Raw genomic sequence first — 20,535 nt, 5'->3', positions numbered from 1 at the left:
CCCCATGAAATTTTCCTTCAGAACCCAAATTTCTTGTATAGCAGAGTGGAGCACTGCAACTCATTCATGCCTAGAAGTCTTCCATTTTCTGTGTTTACATTCCCTTGATCACTTTGCTTGTCCCTTTTTTATTGGATGCCTAAATTGCAATGCTAGAAATTTGGGAACTGAAGGAAAATTTCACTGGAGGAGCAGAATTCTTATGGGAGGGGTCAATATCCTCCTCCCTCCCACCACCCCAGGTATGCCTCAAGTCAGAATTGTACTTGTCAATGCTTCTAAAGGCTTAAATGCAGCCTAAAAAGTTTTCTGTGTGATAGATTTAAATATAAATACAATGGCTATTTAATTACTTTACAGGAACCTCCGTGGATACCAAAATCCTTGGATGCTCAAGTCCCATTAAATACAGTGATATAGTAAAATGGTGTCCCTTATATAAAACAGCAAAATCAAGTTTTACTTTGGGAACTTATACATATATATATATATATATATATATATGTATGTATGTATCAGGCCTTGGATGGCTGTATCTGTGGGGAAAGAATCCATCCGTGGATATGGCAGGCCAACCATAACTTTAGAGTGATTTAACACTCACTCATAGCATAGAACCAGAAAAATGGGTAATCAGTACAACAGACATGTTGTTTGCTTTACACCTATTGATTGGGTCAATATCTTCAGCAGTGCTTCTAGGTTTTGGCTTAACTCTGGGCACATTTTGAGTACATCCCTACAGAGCTTTTGCTTAAAAGCCCTTCTCACAGTTGTATCTTAGGGCTGGAAGCACACAATGTGAGAGTGTAAAGGTAGTGCATCCCAGATTTCCTTTATATACATATAAAACTGAAAATCTTAGTCAACAACAGCAACCGACCAACAAACAGCTGAATGGCTCTCTGATTCAGTTTACACCCCTACTGAGACTAGCCACCTTCTGGAAGGTTTCTTTGTGACAGCTCAAGTCCTATGAGTGGACCTCACTCCGATATCTTTCCCAGCATGACTCCAGTGCCTCTGAGCCTGCAGGACTTTGCCCTGCTGCGTAAGGAGTCCCAGCTCATCAGTTCCCTGCCTTATGCAACCATTGACATGCTGCGCCGGCGCTCATTTAAATAAGAATATAAAAATGAAGATACATCCTAAGTAAGCCATTGGGTCATAATTGAAGTGGCAGGGACGTCACCATCAATCTATAGCCTCCTGTCTTCTTTGCAGGAAGTCTAATATAGATAACTCACCAAATAATCATAGTGATGCCGCACACTGTTGCAAGTCAATTAGATCTAGTGATGAAAATCTGCACATTTTGCAAATAATCTCAAGAAGATGCCTAAGCCCAGCATATTTATCTCCTTCAATACATTCACAACAATTTCCGATTTCACATAGGGGAAATGATAATTTAGGAAGGAGGAAATAGTGAATCTCCAGAATCATTGGTATTAATCACATAGTTACTGTATTCATAACACTCACCAAATTTGTAGTTAGCCAAAGTCTTCCAATTGTTAGTTTACAAGAAGATGCATTGTCTTTTGGTTTCCTGGAATATCGCCCACCTCCCCCAATCAGAATTACAACAGCTCCACACTATCAAGTGTTTGGCAATTAGTGTGGCTAGTTAAATAAATAATGGCACCCCTGCATTAAAGTACCATATAACAATATTGTTGCATGTAGATTTTTTTTTATGTAGGGCCTTTTACTATCTTCTCTGTCACTCTCTTGGTCTTTAATGAAATGAGCAATAATAGAACAGAAGGTATGAAGTGTGAGCTTGTGTGATCATTATGGAATTACAGTCTATACCAATTAAAATACAGATTAAAAGATGCTGTTAAATTAGCAGTAACTTCAACAGCCAGTCTAAGGTTACAGTAGGCTCAGGCAGGTTTTGATATACCACACAACAAGTTTCTCATTCTGTCAGTAGCTTTGGAAACTGTTGACAGTAAAGCCAGAGCATCTTTTGGGTTGGCACAGTAGCATCCAAAAGACAGAATTTAAAAGGAGTGACACAGATAAAAATGCTATACTGACCAAAACTGATTGTTTGAAATGATTCTTTTCTCCTGACATGGGGTACAGGGTGACTAATGATAATAAAGTTTTAAAATAATTACACAACAAGTCTTGATATCAAGATTTAACACAGCACAATAGCTGTCACTTACAAGGTTGGCACTGGGTTTGAGATGGCCCTGGCATTATGTGCCCCTAGCAGATCCCTTTTCCATCTATGAGCCTTGATGGAATTACCTGGCAGTCATGGCAGAAAGCAGCTGCAACACCAGTGCTCTGAGCAGTGCCAGGCAGCTGTGTCTTTCTCTTCTGTTGACTTGCTACAGAGTCCCCAGAATGTACTATCACTCTGGGAATTTGTTGCAAATCCAAATAGCAATAAGACATCCAGTTGGCACAGCAGGGGTGTTGGAGTAGGAGGCATTTTTAAAGGGCGGAGGAGGCACATAGGCTCCAGCAGTGGATTGTGCCTGGGTGCATGATGATGATGTCAGCTCTGGCTAGTGACTTCCTATGATAAGTACACTCAGTTTTCACCCACACTCATACAGAAACTCTAGAATGACTGCCAGTGATTTGCTTGCCAAGTGTGACTGCATTGCTTGTTCCTCTTCCTCATCAGACTTTGAGTCGTGTGGCATTAGACACCAGAACTTAAGGCCTGAACAGACAGGCCAAAATAAAGCTGCTTCGGGTCACTTTGGAGGTATGCTATTTAAATGATGCACATGTCCTAAGAGGCTGGAAGCTGCGCCAAAGTCATGTTCCAGTCTTAAGGACTGGAGCACAGCTTTGGCACAGTTTCTGGACTCTTAAGATGTGTGTGTCATTTAAACAGCATACCTCCAAAGTGACTCGAAGCAGCTTTATTTTGGCCTGTCTCTTCGGGCCCTAACTCTTCTTTATCTAGCAGACTTGTAATTTCCTTAATAAATCCATTCACTTTTGATTCCAAGCAACCAACTTCCATAAAACCCAATACTTAGTAAATTTCACACCAGGACAATTGGCAGAGCCTTGAGGGAGGGTAGGGTTTTGATACCCTCCATGATAGAGACCAGAATTTTCAATATAAGCAAGGTCCATTGGACTAAGCTGAGGCATGTGATGGGAGGCAGAGTCAACCAGGCTTTTCACTTTTTGCTCAGAGTTTGAAGTTAAGGTTGAAGTTAAAGTGCTTAGCTTTAAATAGATTATAGGTCAAATAAATGGCCCTTTATTCATCCAATTTACATGTCTGCTCTTGTTATTTCATGGTTGGATATCAAATTGTATATACTAATTATGCTGCAAAATGCCTTCTCCAATCCAGTCATCTACAGGGGGAAACAACACTAACCTGGAGCACCACCAGATTCCTTCCTTCCTTCTTTTCTTATATTTCACATGCCTGAAGAAGTGCAGCATAACAGTAGTAAAATATAACTTTACATAAAATATACATGCAATGTAAAACTATCAGAGGACACCAACATCATCAACTGAAACAAATCCAAAACCAACAAAAGAAGAAACACATGATACCAAAGCATTAAAAAAGTTAAAAGAACAAACCCCAAAAAATGGAAGAGTAGATACTTAGAAGAAGGAAACAACCTTAACAGAGTATACAGGAAATAACATAAAAGAGGATGAAATACCTAACCTGTCTGGGGACCCTTAATTGTTTAGGGTTTTAAAGATTAAAAGGAGTTTCCTTGAATTGTGCCTAGATTGCTGTGTGCCTTCAAGTCATTTCTGACTTATGGTGACTCTAAGGCAAACCTATCATGGGGTTTTCTTGGCAAGATTTCTTCAGAAGAGGTTTGTCATTGTGTTTTCCTGGGACTAACAGAGTGTGACTTGTCCAACTGGGTTTCGTGGCCAAGCTGGGAATTGGACTCTAGTCTCCAGAATCATAGTCCAACACTCAAATCACTACACCATGCTGGCCTAGGTACAGACTGGCATAGTGTTGATCAAATGAAATAGGTGTTCTATTTTATATTTTGATTCATCAATCATGAAGAGAAAACAGTGTTTTGCATCAGGTAAAGTTGGTTTTTCCAGACCTGCTCCCTAAGGTAAAACTCTTATACAAGACATGTACTAAACGTTTTTCAGATACTGTATACAAGTGCCAGTTTTTGTGTCTACCTCTGGTGTGCAATATTTCATATTATTCTGGTATTTTAAATTACACTCATTCAGACAACTTAAACAGATTTCTTAAATGTGCAGGCATATAGATGAATAATAATAATATCTACATGCACAGACTTTAACTTTCCTGTTTTGTTGCAGGCTGTGGGTACACAAATGTAGCCACGCATTCCTTCTTTTATGCATCCCTATACCTTAGCAGCACATCATGAATGTGGAACATTGAGCCGTCCTTTTAAACATTATGACATGGAGAAAATCACATTGTGGTTTAACCTATCAACAATGGAACAAAGCAATTACAATGCTAAACAGAGTCTAGGAAGACCCAATAAAGAGAAATCCAAGAAAATTTGGTGAAAATTCTTAAGGGGCCTTTCAATGTTTAATCATGCTCAGGCCTAAATTAATATTCTGATTCCAATTCAAAAGACTGAACCACAAAGGTATATCTTTGGGGTGTTTTTAATAACCATAGTACAATAGTCAGTGAACTGACAGCTGGTCTGACTGGTATTTTACTTCTTCTTTGCTTACTCAAGTAAAGCAGTTAATATCAAGATAATCATCAAGCCAACATTAATCCGACAGAGAGGCTGTTTTTTTAAGCACTGTAGTGTAGAAGTTCTTTTAAAATAAACAGATTTTAAGAGACCTTCATGCATTTACTGAAGTCCTTTTAGTTATGCAATCACAGAACAAAGAGACACTTCTTAGCTGGATTATATTATTTCATTAAGGATATACTACATTACATAAATTAATGTATGCAACAAAGCATATAAAATGAATTCTAGGCAATGCAGAAAACTAGTAACAGAAGCAAGAACAATGACTCCTGCAAAATTGCACACAATAAACTAAAGTCAGGAGAAGGTGTTAATTAGGCTGGACATTTTATGCATTACTAAAAGAGAAGGAGGGGGATAAAGAAAGATCTGGGTTTGTATAAAAGGTGCATATTCTACTTTATATGTGTGGATGCAATGATAAACAAAATCACTATCTTTTAAAAAGAGTACACTATGGTGAGGAAGACTGAATGGTGGACCTACATGCATACTCAGTCTACCAAGTGCTAATGATAGATTGACAGTTTCAAATGTTCCCCCTTTTGGGGGTTCTCTATTTTTCACTGGGCCTGGACTAAACAGCCCTTTGGGTTCACGCTTGCAGGATTCCACTGCCTGGTGATTACTGAATAACAGCACATGTTATGGCTGTATTTCTGTTCTTGTTTTCCTTTGCTTCTTATTTCTTCCACTGTGTTATGTACCAGTTCTGTTCAATTGTCTTATAAAAAAATTGAAATTTAATAAAAATATTTTTTTTTAAAAAGATGCCTGCCTCTAACAGTGATTCCTAGCCTTTGGTTTTCCAAATGATTTGGACTTCAGCTCCCATAATTCCTGACTGTTGGCCAAATTGGCTGTGGCTTCTGGGAACTGGAGTCCAAAACAAATGGATGACCAAAGGTTGGGAACCACTGCAACCTAGAAGTCTGACCTCTGGTAGGTCACATGGCCATCTTAAAAAGTGTCTACTCATTTTAGGTTCACATGTCACAAGACAAGTGCCCATGTTTACACTATTTTCTGGGCCAGTGCTGCAAAAGCATGTTATATTGGCAATGCAACGACCTGATGGTAAGGCAGGTTCTATTTCAGGAACAGCTGTCAAGTCTGATGTGTCTGACCTCTGTAAGGTCACATAGCCACTGATGTTGGAGCAGTTTTTCTTAGGCCTGGGTGGTCCCCTTGCAGTACTCCAGATATCATTGAACTACATTCCCCATCAAACCTACCCAGCATAATCAATGGTGTGGAATGCTAGGTGCTACAGTTCAAAACAATTGAAGTGCACCTGGCCCACCCCATCTTAGCTTGTCACTGCTCAGGCTGGCAGTATGTTGAAAGAAAGAGCATGATCCCTCTAGTCAAGTCAGGGCAGAGTTTAGAAAATATATCTTAGGAAAAATAGTTCCCAGAATCCTTCCAGTCAGCATGGCCACTATGGGATTATGGCATCTATAGCCAAAAAGTATAGGATCTTGCCAACTCAAACACAGATATTAAGACCAAATAAAAGACCACGTACAATTTTCAGTAAGGGCATAACAATAAGGGCAGATGATAATGATGATGATGATGATGATGATGATGATGACAGAAAAGAGGGCAATGGAAAAAAGGAGTGATTGTTCCCCCCCCCCCAGGGATGCTTCTGATATCTTCCCCTCGTCACTTTCCAAATATAAAGTTCCAAATACATATTTGCAAGGCATACATAAATGAAACACTGCCTCATGTGGGCAGTTGCTTAGTTGCCTAGTAGAGAAATGACACATGGCAAAAGAGGTATGCATCCCCCCTTACACACACACACACACACAGAGCATAGTTCCTTTTCCTGATGCTGTTTTTCATTTAAAACCTTGCACCAGGGTCTGACACTTATTTGCATGTAATGTGCTGTTAGTCCAGGGTTGTAGCTATGGGGAGAATTTTCAGAATGAAAGCCTAACCTCCAAGTCAGAATTCTCCCCCAGAAATTTCCATCCCCAATTTACTCTGGTCCCCAGGTTTCTAGCATTGCAGCAAATGAGGCATATAAATTCATTCACACCCAAGAACTCATATATTTTCTGTGTTCACATTCCCTTGGTCATGGTGTCTGCCTCCTTTCTCTGCATGCCTAAAACTTATTTCTAAATGCTTAGTTGAAGTTTTAAGGTGTTGCGGTTGTTAACTGCCCTCAAATCAGCCTCAGCTCTTTGTGACCTGTCTTCAACTGCTCTGCTTAGATCCTGCTTAGGTCAGGCCTGTGATCTCTCTGATTGAGCCTACCCATCTGGTGAGCGGTCTTCTTCCTTTTCTACTTCCCTCTACCTTGCCTTGTCTTTTTTAATTCCTGCAACAACAACAAAGTTCAGTAAAAATGTACTAGGAATCATTGTTTTCCAACACATAAACACTTAGTATGCAAAAGGATATTGTAGCACTTTTGATACTGAAAGAAAGAAGTTGATACCAGGAGCTATGAGAACTTTTCCAGGGTGCAAAAAGGAGCTGCTTTTTGCAGCTCTTTTTTGTGCCCTGGAAAGGTCAGATTGGAGCCACAATGTGAGGTTACCATGGCCCCGATCCAGCTGAAGAAGGAATGGCTGGAGGCCACCCCTTTGGGGCCATTTACACAGCCCCTTAGTCTCAAAGGTGCTACAAAAACCCTTTGCATACTGATTTTCCAGACTAACACAGCTATACCTTTGAATTCTAGTGATATAAACAGCACAGATTACGTGCTCTAGAAATAATAAATTATCCTTTCATGGATTTTTTAGGCCACCACAAACAGATATTCCTGCAAAAACAGGAATTGCTAATTTTCTATGGTACTTTTCTGATTTCAGTAAAGAATTTCTGTATGACTGGTAGAAATCCTTTGGTTCACACATTGGGCTTGTGTTAGGATAATGTGAATAACAGACAGACTGAAAAAGATCAAAACATGGTAAGACATCTATTTTTAACCACACTGAGTGTAAACAGAGAAAAAGATCTATACATAATTCTGCTAACTGAGAATGGCGTATGTACATGGTGCATGGAACTGTGAGGTAAAACTGTTAAGCATTGGCCTATAGCTAGTGTAACCTCATCCAGCCAAAAGACATTACCTCTCAGTCTTCCTTCACCAAGCTTAATATAGCCTGTTCCTTCCACCTGGATCTCTCCAAGCTCCTCTTCATCTTCCCCATTCTCTAATGGATAAATTCCATTTTTCTGTCTTCTTCAACCATGGAATCCAGAACAGGACATCCTGCACCAACTGACATGTCATATTAAGAAGGACAAAACAGTGTTTGTTTCTTTTCATTTATATCCCTCCTTTCCTTTGGACTGGGAATAAGTATGGATGTAAATTTGCAAATTTTATTATACAAGCATTAATGAATAATTTTACAATTTTTCTCTTTGCTTTGGGAAATACAGTGGTACCCCGGGTTACGAATTTAATTCATTCCGCGGCGCCGTTCGTAACCCGAAAGATTTCGCAACCCGAAAAAGCCATAGCCGCTAGTGCTGGAAGCCGCGATTTCGTGCGAAAAAGCGCCGAAAAGCACCACAAAATTTTTTCGTAAGCCGAAAAAAAAAAGTAACCCGGAACAGTTTTTTCCTATCTAATTTTTTCGTATCCCGGAAATTTCGTAACGCGGTGATTTCGTATCCCGGGGTACCACTGTAACTTAAAACCACAGTTTTTGAAGACTGCCACCTACTGGCCAAATTCAGTTCAGAAACAGAAGCCTCTGCAGAGTCAGAAAGCTTTGTTCAGAAAACTGAGCTGATCACAGCATATCGATGTTGTCAAGACTGAAGCATTGCTTATTACACAGTATAATAAATGCTCATAGCAACTCAAATGGTTTTGTATGGGCTTACATCCCACCATTTTCTGTGCAGAAAACATGTGATGCAGAGAACAGATTTTTTGAATAGAAAGACAGTATTATTTTCAACTTGGAGAAATGCTGTTTTCGACACAGTAAACATATTTTATCTATAGAAAATGAAAAACCATATGTATTTTTGGTGCAGAATAAGTCCAGAACTGTAAAGATTCTTGCTCTTCATGAGGATTTCCCAACGCTCGAGAAATCTGCTTTTACTCATACCCAAATATTTTTCTCTTGCCCCTTACAAAATTAGGTCTTGAAGCCCTACTTCCTTTTCCTCTCCTATCTCAATAAGGCATGTATTTTTAGATCTGTCATAACTGTTCATAGTGCATTCCATTTCACTTGTATGTTTAATTTCATTTTGGTTTTCAAAGGTGCAGAGTAACTAAGGTGTGTTACAGTCCGCCCCTTTGGGGTGGCCTGTAACCAGCCCTTTCCCCACTGTATCGGGGCCCCAGCTGCCACAATGGCAGCCTCTAAGGCCCCGATATGCCGCTTTCCAGGCTGCGGGGGAACCGCAGCCTGGAAAGGGGTGTCCTTGGGGGTTCATGCCCCAAGGACACCCGATGGCAGCGGGGAGGAGGAGAAAGGGGCCGCTCAGCCCCTTTCTCCCTTGCGTCCCTGGCGCAGCTGTTTAAAGGCTGTGCCAGCGACACAAACCGCAGAAGGAGCTCCATTTTGGAGCTCCTTTTCGCGCCGCGGAAAGGGCGGTCTAGGTACCCTCGAGCAGCGCGATGTCGTAACCACCACACCGCCTTGTTTGGAGGTGGCGCGGTGGTGACGTAGTCATGGCGTCGCCCAACTGTATAGGGCGCCACCATTTTGTACGGACTGGGTCCATACTAGGGTTAGGGATGTCAAGAAGTGACGCCCCTTTCTAACCCTAGTACACGCTCGTCGCGTACTAGGGTGCCCGTTTGTAACGGGCCTAAATAACTATTTAGGTAACTATTTCTTGCTATTAAGAAGTGACTAAAATAACTTTCTCTTACTTACTTAAAATCATAATGCAACAAGCCAATGGCTGGTGGGGGGAAAACACACCTAAGCAGCGATAAGCCACACACCCTGTAACCATAAAAGTAACTCACTGAAGGGGCTATATCATCTCTTCCAGAGTTATAGTCATAATGTACATTAACTATGCTCTGAGTTGTGTCTGTATAGGTCATAATAACCCGGTGGCAAAATTGATTATCCTGGTCTCAAAACTACCCTTACCTCTGTCCATTACCTGGGACACTCTGTTGTGTCAGCTTTCAAATTAAAGAAACAATACAATTAAAAACATACAAAAGTGAGCATTTTTATACCTGTGAGCAAAACTGTATACATGAAAACATCTGGGGCTTTTAATTTGAGTCAGCTGCAGACAGGGCTGAAGTGGCAACAATAAAGGCCATCAAAATTCTAAGAGGCAGTCCAATTTCCTGCAGAATCCATCGCTTTACAACTAAGGGAATAAATCCGGAAATATAGGGAATTCCTCCTGTAGGTTTGGCACGGTGCTAGATTACAGAGGAAGAACAAAGACATTCTAGAAATAAGCAAAAGGCCTAGTGTGCTATGACTATGAACATTTACAAATGAACGCATTCTTTGGGAAGTTGTGTCTGCTTTGCATGAGGAGGAGGAGGAATGCAAGGGAAAGAAAAGTGAACTTGTAAAACTTGCATGATGTAATTTGTGCTTTTTAGTTGGCCCAGTAAAGTATCACAGTTTTATAGATTTGGCATTTTGATGTATTTTGTTGCATAGCCAACACGACGACCCTTGAATGTTTCCTGGATTTCAAAATAACAAATTTAGCCATAACAAGAGTATACTAAAGAAAAGAGAATCAAAGGACTGGGACTTATCTCTTTGAGGTTTCTACCTCCAACAACCTCTTTCATTGGGACTACAATTAACAAGTTTTAGCTATACAGCACCTAAAAGCTTTTTCAGATGTAACAGAACAAAGGCCTCTTGAGAAATTTAATGTTCTCTGCCTAAGAGGGACAGTTGCTTCCACAGGACAGGGGTGGCTGTTGGATATTAAGAGGAATTACTTTTCTATTACTAATGGAGCTGAAATTTCATTAACTGGATTTGACTGGTCTACATGACTAAAGGGGAGTCACTTTTATCAGCATTGATATCCCTCTCTAGACCATCTTAACTGACATCAAATGTCAGCCATATGGCACTAACATCATTTTTTCTTCTCCTGCATAAGTTGGGAATGACTTGATTGCACACAACAGCCAACAACAATGATTTTAACACCTTTGCCTTGATTTTTCCTTTTGTACTTTTAGAATTGTTCTGAATTGAACTTTCTCAAAGGGATGATCAGATCTCTTATTGTTTTTAATTTAATTTAAAATTACAAATATTAACACATCTACTCAGCTGTACAAATACTGAGATACCCTGGTCTTGAATGGGATATTGGTGGTGCTTTATATTCTTGATATAGTCAGTGAAAAGGAACCATTTTTCTTCAAGGGGATATTGTATGAGATCCTTTTTGTTACCCTCGTGTTGTCTGTGAGCTTTCCCATTAACTATCGGAATCTCTCATGTTAACTCCCCCCCAAATTCCTTTGAAAGAAAGACTCAGAAATAAATTGATTCAGTTATCAGACATTTTACATGGTTTCCAATATAATTCTCATGCACAGGTATTTGCACACATATTGATGGGCTTCCCTTCCATCAAGAATAATGCATCAATGGTGTTATATGTGACAAACCACACTTCTCAATTTCATCTCCCATACATGTTGTGGGCAGCTGTGAATGATCGCTATATACATATACCAGACCCAAGTGAACTGCAAGATCACTGTGGATTGATCCCATTCCAAATGTGCAAAATTCCCTTAAAAAGTTATTTTAAACGTAGCTTGCACATTTATTCATCCTGATGAGTACTTATAGAAGTCATTCTGCAAAAGTAAACATCTGTTTTTCTTACTGTTGTTGTTGCTATATGCCTTCAAGTCATATAGAAGGTTTTTCATTAGAGGCACTGAAAGACATGTGGAATTGCTTCCCCCTTTTTTCTTAATTTATTTCATTTTCAGAACACACTATGCTCAGTGTCTTCATAGCTAGAATTTAAGAGAGAAGTTGCTGACCTGACTTCCTTGTTTTAAAAGAAAGAAAGAAAGATCTGAACATAACTGGTTTTATTTTCCTTTTCCTGTATCTATATTATTTCCCCACTCCAATGGAACAGAATACTGTATTATTTTAAGCATTTCCTATCCAGTTGGAATAAACAAACACAAGTGCAAGTGACCAGATTTCATAACCACAAAGGAGGACAAGGCATCATAAAATGTAGGATATTCCAACATTAAAACTAAAAACACTGATATAAATATAAGTCCATGCTCCTTAGTGATGCTCAGAATGGAGGGCATTTTGACATTCCTCCTGGACAGAAGGTTGTGTCTTGGAGAAGGAGGATCACTCTGCCCTAAGGTCAACCTACCATGGGGGTTTCTTGGCAAGATTTGTTCAGAGGAGGGTAGCCATTCCCTTCCCCTGATATTTGGGGAGGGGGAGACTTCAGGTTGAGGCTAGTTTTTGACTTTGGTAAATTCAGGACTTCTTCTATCCGATATATACACTGTATAATATTATAATATTATAATATAAAGCACAAAAAGGGGGAAAGTCAATGAAATTTAATTCTTTTAATTACGTGGGACCTAAGCACCTAACTGGAACATGTACAAGTTACTAGTTCTTAGCTACTGGCTGGGGGATCCTGGGTGTCATAACCTAAACAAGTAATTTCCCTCAACTTCCCACCTCACCAAGCTATGCTGTTCCTTTCCTTCTGCTCCCCTTCTTCAGGATGGCAGGAGCTCATGGCTGCCCTTCCCCTTCACCTCTGAAAGCAGATGGATGCCTTATAAGTTGAAATGTGTAAACAAGCTTCATAAGGTATGCTTAATAAAAAGGGCATCTGCGTGTCTCTGGCGGCTTGTAAGCTGCAATATAGTCAAGAGACAAACTGACAAAAGGAACGGCTGTTTAAAAAGGCATACCCAAGCTCTGTCTTGGAGCACAGGATTTAATGAGTTAAAGCAAACATACTTCCCTCCTACCCCAATGAAGCCAAGAGATGTTTTGACAGTATTAAAGTACTGGCTAAGCCTTCGGTGCAGAAATTAAAGCACCGAGGAAGAGTCCACACACACACACACATACACACATACCCATACACACAGTATCACCACCCTCACACTTCTCACACTCCCCATGGTACTTCTTCTTCCATTTGATGCTTGCAGGAGGGGATGGGGGTGGGTGGGAAGTGTGACACTGTTAAGTACAATATCTAAAGTGCTTAATCTAATTATGCCTATTTTGTAAGATTAATTATAATTAATAATTTAACATATTTTATCGTTTAAGTCAGTATCCGTTCTGATCTTTAACTTTAGAGAGCGCACTGTATACGTACCACATAATTAGGGCTTATGTATCACATAATTAGGGCTAAATACTAGGAAATCAGGCTAATTAGACCAAATCAAACTGAATTATTTAAGCTTTTTTATTTTAGAGGTAGACTATTTCGTAATTAAAGACTGATTCCATTTTCTTGTTCTTCTCGCACGTCTCACTTGTCTTTTGAGATGCCTATTATAATGAAGCATTATAAAAGTGTTTGTCACGGAAGTGCAGGAATAGGCCAGCCTAACAAGCAGGCAATGACAGCGTTTCCAAAGGACCGGAGAGTGTGACTAGCACGTCTGCAGCATATTGTTAGGAATCTAAGCAAAAGGGACTGGGGGAACAAAGGCCAGGCCTCCACCTGTACTTCAGCCTAAAGCTTTACATACTGCACTCCGCTCTTTGAAACAACAAAGTGGCCATACACTGTTAACCATGTTGCGATGGGAAATGGTACCTTTCCTCTTTGAATATCAACCTCTGCTGCAAATCCACAGCCTCATCAATGGACTTTCAAATGATTTGCAGGCATGGAGTAGGAATGTGTGTCTACATTTAAAATGTTTGTTTGCTTCTCCTGCCAAGTAGGTGGACGTATGTCTTGCCTTACCAGGGACAGTCCTCTGTTTAAAGGCAGCCCTTATTTCAAGGCTGGGGAAATGCCAGAATTCCAGATGAAGTGTTTTGTTACCTAGCAACTCCAACCAGTCTGGGCAATGGTGGTGGTATGATGGGAGCTGTAGTTAAGCAACAAGTAGAACTCCAGAGGTTCTATACCCCTGCTCTATCGGAAGGGCTATTCACTTCAGAATAATTGAAAAAGAAACAGGGGGAGTGAGAGCAGAGGCCTTGGTACTGCCTCTCAGTGGGGAGAAAATGGACAGCCATTCACTTGCTTACACTATCCCTCATGAAAGGGAATTTCTCTTTAAATTATACCAATTGTTTCAAATTTGTATCTAGACAGATAAATTAGCCTGTGAAGCTTTCATGCAAATCCATGCCTTCTTCCGTCCTCTTTCTTCTGATGTCATCCCCCCCTCTTTTTTTTGGCAATTTATAAGTGACCACCCTGTTGCCTAATTCTGCTCCATTGTAGTTTCTTTTAAGAGAAGGGACATTGTGAAATAATGGCGCTCATGCTTTGTCTAGTCCCATTCAGTCCACAGTATCGTCAAAACTGAGCTATAAACAAGAAAATCCTTTATTTAAATTTCTGGTATGAATCCACTTTAGCTGAGCTCAGGCAGCTAAATAAGGCCCTGGGGCTAGAGGTAGCTGCTTCAGCCCCCCCGCCCCCCCATCCCTCCAGATTGCTCTCTTTAAGAAATGTATAGCAAATGGCCTGATTTGTTGCAATTCACTTTTTGAATAAGCCACAGAGCTGGCCTACACTGGATAGTGTTAAACAAACTTTTTTTCCCAAAACCAAAGAGGAGTTCTGGCAGGTACTCTCTTTTCTTTTGTTCTCTTCTTTTTTGTTCCCCTGCATTTCTGCCAGTCTCTGTAACCCCAAAGGATCCTGGTGTAAAGAAGTGGTTTCCAACTTCAGTAAAGTTGCCCACCCCTGATTTAGGTCCAAAACACACCACAAATATAATCCACTTTGGAACTGCTTTAACTGCCCTGGCTCAGCACTAGGGAATCCAAAAAATTATAGTTTATTATGGCACCAGAGTTCTCTGACAGGGAAAACTAAATGTCCCACAGAACTGCAGTTCCCCAAATTCCCTAGCATTGAGCCAGGGCAGTTAAAGCAGTTTCAAACTGGATTATTTCTGCAGTGTGTTTTGGACCTTAGAGAAAACCACTTTTTCTCAAGAATTCTAAAGGACCTTTCCTATACTGCTAGTCCCAGGATTCCACAGAATGGGGCCATAAAATTTAAAAAGGATTTAGGTTTGTATTTATTTATTTATTTATGAAAATATTTATACTCCAAGCTATATATGCCCAAGGATCTTGGGGCAACTTACTGTAACAACAGTTAAGGACAATAAATAATAACAATAATGTTAGAAGACTGATTATATATTAAATCATTTCTTGGCTGGAGCCAGACCATTTCAATCCAGTTAAAGCAATTAGAGAGCCAGTGTGGTGTAGTGATTTGAGCACTGGACTATGACTCTGGAGACCAGGATTTGAATCCTAGCTCTGGTATGAAAACCCACTGAGTGACCTTCAGCAAATCATGCATAGCAATAGCAAGTACATTTCTATACCACTCATCACTTCACTTAAGCACTCCTAAGCGGTTTACAGTGTGTAACCCAATTTGTTATGCCCAAGATTGTAAGGGCAACCTGTTTATCCTGAGAGCGTGTAATGAGAACCTCTCCCTCCGTGGACCTATTCACAGCAAGGCTGAGAAAGACATTGAGACACCAAATTTGGTTTTAAACACCATGCATGTAACATTTATTGAATCACACAAGTAACACAAACATTGATTATCAAGAGCTCTTTCACTCACACACTCATACAATACTCACACACACTTTCCTTCCGCCGAACATTGATCAGTTGTTCTCGAAGGCTGGGGATGACACCGTTGCCGCGGTAGATGCCAACAAAATGGAGATGAAAGTCCAGGGTCTTTATACTTTTTCTTCTCTCTGGCTCTTGGCTGCTGAAGTCTTGCAATATTGCAGCCCATTACTCAACTTCTTCTTCTGGGAGGACAGACAGGTTGTTCAGATCAGTCCGTGTTCAAAGCAACTCGTTCTATTCAAAGTTCTCCATTGTCCTGTCAGTTCCTCATCATGGCGACTCAGGAGATAAGGTTCTTCCCGGTCATGGTTTGTCACACCTGGACGGCACCCCGCTTCAGCTTCCAAGTTTTCAGACTTTCCTCGCCTCGGTTGCCAAATACCTTCGTCACATCAGTGCTTTGCGCGGAACCATCTTGTTTGTTCCTTTAGCTATGTTTAAAGCACAATTCCTTGGTTCTTCGGTTCTTCAGCTCTGGGTTTAAGTCAGAACTCACTCATTCATCTTACAAATTGCCCCCAACAAGCTGGGTACTCATTCTGGTGACCTCAGAAGGATGCAAGCCTGAGTCGAGCCTGAACCTCTGGCTGGTGTTGAACTCACACTTTATGCTTTGTGAGTGAGTGGCTGCAGTACAGGAATTTAACTACATACATTTTCAGCCTTAGAAAACCCCATTATAGGTTTGCCTTTGGGTTGCCATAAACTGGAAACTACTTAATGATACAACAAAACAAACAAACAAACAAACAGCTTCATTTATATATCGCTTCATACTGAACTAGAAGTTTCTAAGCAGTTTACAACTGTAAGCTAAGTGCCCCCAACAAGTTGGGTACTCATTTTAGCGACCTCCTAGGAAGGATGCAAGCCTGAGTCGAGCTTGAGCCCTTTTGCTGGTATTGAACTCGCAACCTTATGGTTTTGAGTGAGTGGCTGTAGTACAGGCATTTAACTATTGCACCATCAGGGTTCCTCCTCCTCCTAGATAAGGGCATTCTGCTGTAACATTTTCCTCTTCAGTCACCACAAGCACCTTTTTCTTGAAAGTGAAAGAAGCCTCAGGGCAAGAGTGATCTGTGAAGGCAAACAGATGAATTCTGGGTTTTCCTTACAAGAGTACCCTATTGTGAATCAATCCACAGGGGAGAAGTTTCTCTATTAGAGTTCTATACCATATTCTATGTCAAGTTAAAGACTGGACATTTTACTCTGGACAAGCAAGTCATTATGGAGAAGATGGTGGAAAGTTAGCTGAACAGGATGAACATGAGTCAGTCATGTGATGTGACAGCTAAGAAAACCAATGTAATTTTAGGCTGCATCAATAGGAGTATAGTGTCTAAATCGAGGCAAAGTAACAGTACCACTCTATTCTGCTTTGGTCAGACCTCACCTGGAATATTGTGTCCAGTTCTGGGCACCACAATTCAAAAAGGATGTTGAGAAGCTGGAGTGTGTCTAGTGGAGCGGGGACCAAAATGGTGAAAGGGCTGGAAATCATGCCCTATGAGGTTTGGGGAGTTGGGTATGTTTAACCTGGAGAAGAGAAGGTTAAGAGGTAATATGATAGTCCTATTTAAATATTTGAAGGGATGTCACATGGAGGATAGAGCAAAGTTGTTTTCTGCTTCTCTATTCCAGACTGCCACCAGACACCTGTTCTAAAATTTCCACAGCCTCTTTCAGACAAATTAAGAAGCAGAAATGTGCAACATCAGGATAACTCAGCCCAAGCTTCCTCAGAAGAAATGGAATCCAATTGAGGAGCCTGTTGAAACACTTGGGTAAGCCATCTTCTAAAAGCTGCTTTATCTGCTTTCTCACAGTGAAGGGATCCCTTCACAATAGGAGAGAGCTGCTAGAAGGCTAGGATTGCTTCCAGAATTGAGGTGGGATAGAATTTGAGGTGTGCAAGGGGGTAACTATGGGAGGGGAAACAGAGGCATTTTCCCATTGGAGAATTCTGCCCCCCCCGCCAATTAAATTTTCCTTCAACTTCCAAATTTCTTACACTGCAAGGAACGAGCCACTGAAAACTGTATACACCTAGAACTCAGGTATTTAATAATAATAACAACAACAACAACAACAACAACAACAAAATTTATTTATATCCTGCTTCTCTACAAAATGCAATTTAGGCGGCTTACAAAATATACACTCCGAACCCTCAACCCACCCACCCTTAAAATACAAGTAAACAATGTAGAATTTAAAACATAAAACATACTTAAAAACAATACAATAACTGTGATGAAGTCAGAGGTCAGTAATTAGATATAGTGGGAGAACTATTCAGGAAAGGCCTACTATAAAGATCCATCTTTATAGCTTTTTTTAAAGCTGTTCAGAGTGGTAATATGACGGATCTCGTCCGGCAGGCCATTCCACAATCTGGGAGCTACAGCTGAAAAGGTCCTCTGGGAGGTCGTAGACACCCTTGTTTTACAGATTTTTCCCTGAGGATCTAAGTGTGTGGGGAGGATTATATGGAAGGAGGCGGTCCCAAAGATAGGTTGGACCCAAGCCATTTAGGGCTTTAAGGGTAATAACCAACACCTTGTACTGGGCCCGGAAACTGATGGGCAGCCAGTGGAGTGATCGTAAGATCGGTGTTACATTTTCTCTTCTGGATGTACCGGAGACCAATCTGGCTGCCATGTTCTGAACTAATTGAAGTTTCTGGACCAAGCATGAGAGTATCCCCATGTAGAGGTCATTGCAGAAATCAAGGCATGAGGTTACATGTACTACAGCGCATGTACTACAGTCTCAAGGTCCCTGACTTCCAGGAAAGGGTGCAGGTGGTGTATCAGCCGAAGCTGATAACAGACGCTTCTAACCGTCACATTCACCTGATTTGTCATTTACTGTGTCCATATTCCCTTGGCTACTTTGCCTATCCCTTTATTTGGATGCCTCAATTGTACTTCTAAATGCTTAACTAAAGCTTCAAGTTACTGCAATGCTAGAAATCTGAGGACTAAAGAAAAATGTCATTGGGGGCAGAATTATTTTTTGAGGGGGCAAATCTCCAATTTTGCTCCCCTAGTAGTCATACCTCTTATAGGGTCTTAAATCTGTTTCCATAATGTCACAGAAGAGTGCTTGCTCTGTATTATAATTGCCCTTACACCAACAAATAGCTGGAATCCCAAAATGATGAGCAGAAGGAAAATGGCTGCTAACATTCTTCCACAGAAAGAAGTTTATTTGAGAAAAATATATTGATCCAGTCAACAGATGTCAAAGAGAAATCATTATAAATAAAATATAATGTGGTGTGGAAGCATTCATTCGGATATTTATAAAACATCCTTTGTGAAAAGACATCAGAGTTGTGGACAATAAATACAACCCCCACCATGCAAATAGTCATACCACCATTTTTATTAATTGTATATGCTGGAATGTTGTTGGGCAATGATGAATTTGTTATCGAGAGTTATACTGTACACTCATGAGCATTTTGCATTCATGATCCCTATCTAGCTCCTAGTTTAGGGGATGCTTGAAAGTCCCCAAATCCTGATTTGGTGGACATCAACCATTGTGATCAGTGGGGTCTTGTTTCCCTCTCAATAGAGAAGCAAGAGACTGATGGTTGCACCCATCCCCCTTGTGCGAGTGATCTCACCATGAATAAGATTTGCAACAGTGGTTCTGCTTCCACCTGTCACGCTGGAGACCACTCATGGGAGGAGGTGGCAGTGTTAGTTGCTTCCCGATCAACAGGGAAACAGACTCCCATCAATTACAGCATCTGTTACCCAACTAATAGGGATTGGGAATGGATACACTATGTAGTACAGTAATTATAGTGTATTCATAACTCCCCAATAGGATTCCAGCCATTGTTTTGAGGTGGGGAATAGAAACTCAAAGATTGGGGTGGAGGTTTTACAGCCAAATCATTTAACTGAAATTCTGACAGATATGGCTACTCCTTCATAATAGTTTGAGCCAGGGAAAACAAGTAAATATGATTGGAAAATAAACCACTTTCCAGAAGCTATTGCATTGTAATATTCAGCATTCCTCACCACTGGCTTTGCTCTTCTGGGGCTGAGGGGTGTTGCAGACCAACAATTCAAGGACATCCACATGATTCTAAATGCACATGATCTGAATGTTCAGGGCTGAAAATCATCCTAAATGCATACAGCACCCACAGTTACTAATGTAGATCTTTCACCTCCAATGCAGAGAGACAGGGAAATCCCTGATTCTTACAGGATGAGGCAACTGCGTCAGGTGGCAGCTGGCAGGTCTTATTGGGCATCCTCCTCAGGTAGCAGGTGTTTGAGATTCTCCTATTGCCAGTGTTGAAATAAAAAGCAAGTGCTCATCCAGTCAGCTTCTCTATATAAAATTGTCTGGGAAATCACTTCCTTTGTTTCAGGAAGTCCCACATGGAGAGTGGCTAAACAACTATTTTTCTGCTCTCTTCCATATGTGAGGCTTTGAAAGCCTGTGTGGCATTAATGATGTCAAGAAATATCCAGAGCAACCCAAAGAAACCCAGGCTATTTGAAGGACCGAATCTCCCTGTACAAGCCTGCCAGAGTACTGAGATCATCTGGAGAGGCCTTTCTCTGTGTCCCACCACCCTATCAGACATATTTGGTGGGAACATGAGAGAGAGCCTTCTCGGTGGCTGCTCCCAAGCTTGGAACTCCCTCCCTAGAGAGGCCAGGATTACACCATCCTTACTATCTTTCCGATGCCAGGTGAAGATGTTCCTGTGCAGTCAGGCCTTTTAAGCTGATAAGGACTGGGTTTTTAATGCTGGATTATACAAATTTTAATAGTTTATATTTTAACATGTTATATTTTAATTTAAACCTGTTTTAATTCTTAAAATTGTTTAACTATTTCTTAATTTTTATTGATATATTTTAATATTGTTGTACTTTTTTTAAATTGTATTGTTTTATACTTGTTTGCCA

The 20,535-nt window shown here is 40.6% G+C and overlaps 1 long non-coding RNA gene across 1 annotated transcript in view; it reads left to right on the top strand.

Annotated features, from left to right (window-relative positions):
* Positions 1-17,336, top strand: part of LOC121929416 — a 49,712-nt gene extending 32,376 nt beyond the window's left edge. Inside the window, exon 3 of the long non-coding RNA XR_006103668.1 lies at positions 17,228-17,336. This is a non-coding gene — a long non-coding RNA (uncharacterized LOC121929416). The remainder of the gene's footprint in view (positions 1-17,227) is intronic.
* Positions 17,337-20,535: the final 3,199 nt, after the last annotated feature.

The sequence above is a fragment of the Sceloporus undulatus genome, chromosome 1 (genome assembly GCF_019175285.1).
Source record: "Sceloporus undulatus isolate JIND9_A2432 ecotype Alabama chromosome 1, SceUnd_v1.1, whole genome shotgun sequence".
Taxonomy (NCBI): Eukaryota; Metazoa; Chordata; class Lepidosauria; order Squamata; family Phrynosomatidae; genus Sceloporus; species Sceloporus undulatus.
Note: the sequence above shows the minus strand (reverse complement) of the source record. Positions and strands in the feature narration are given on the sequence as shown.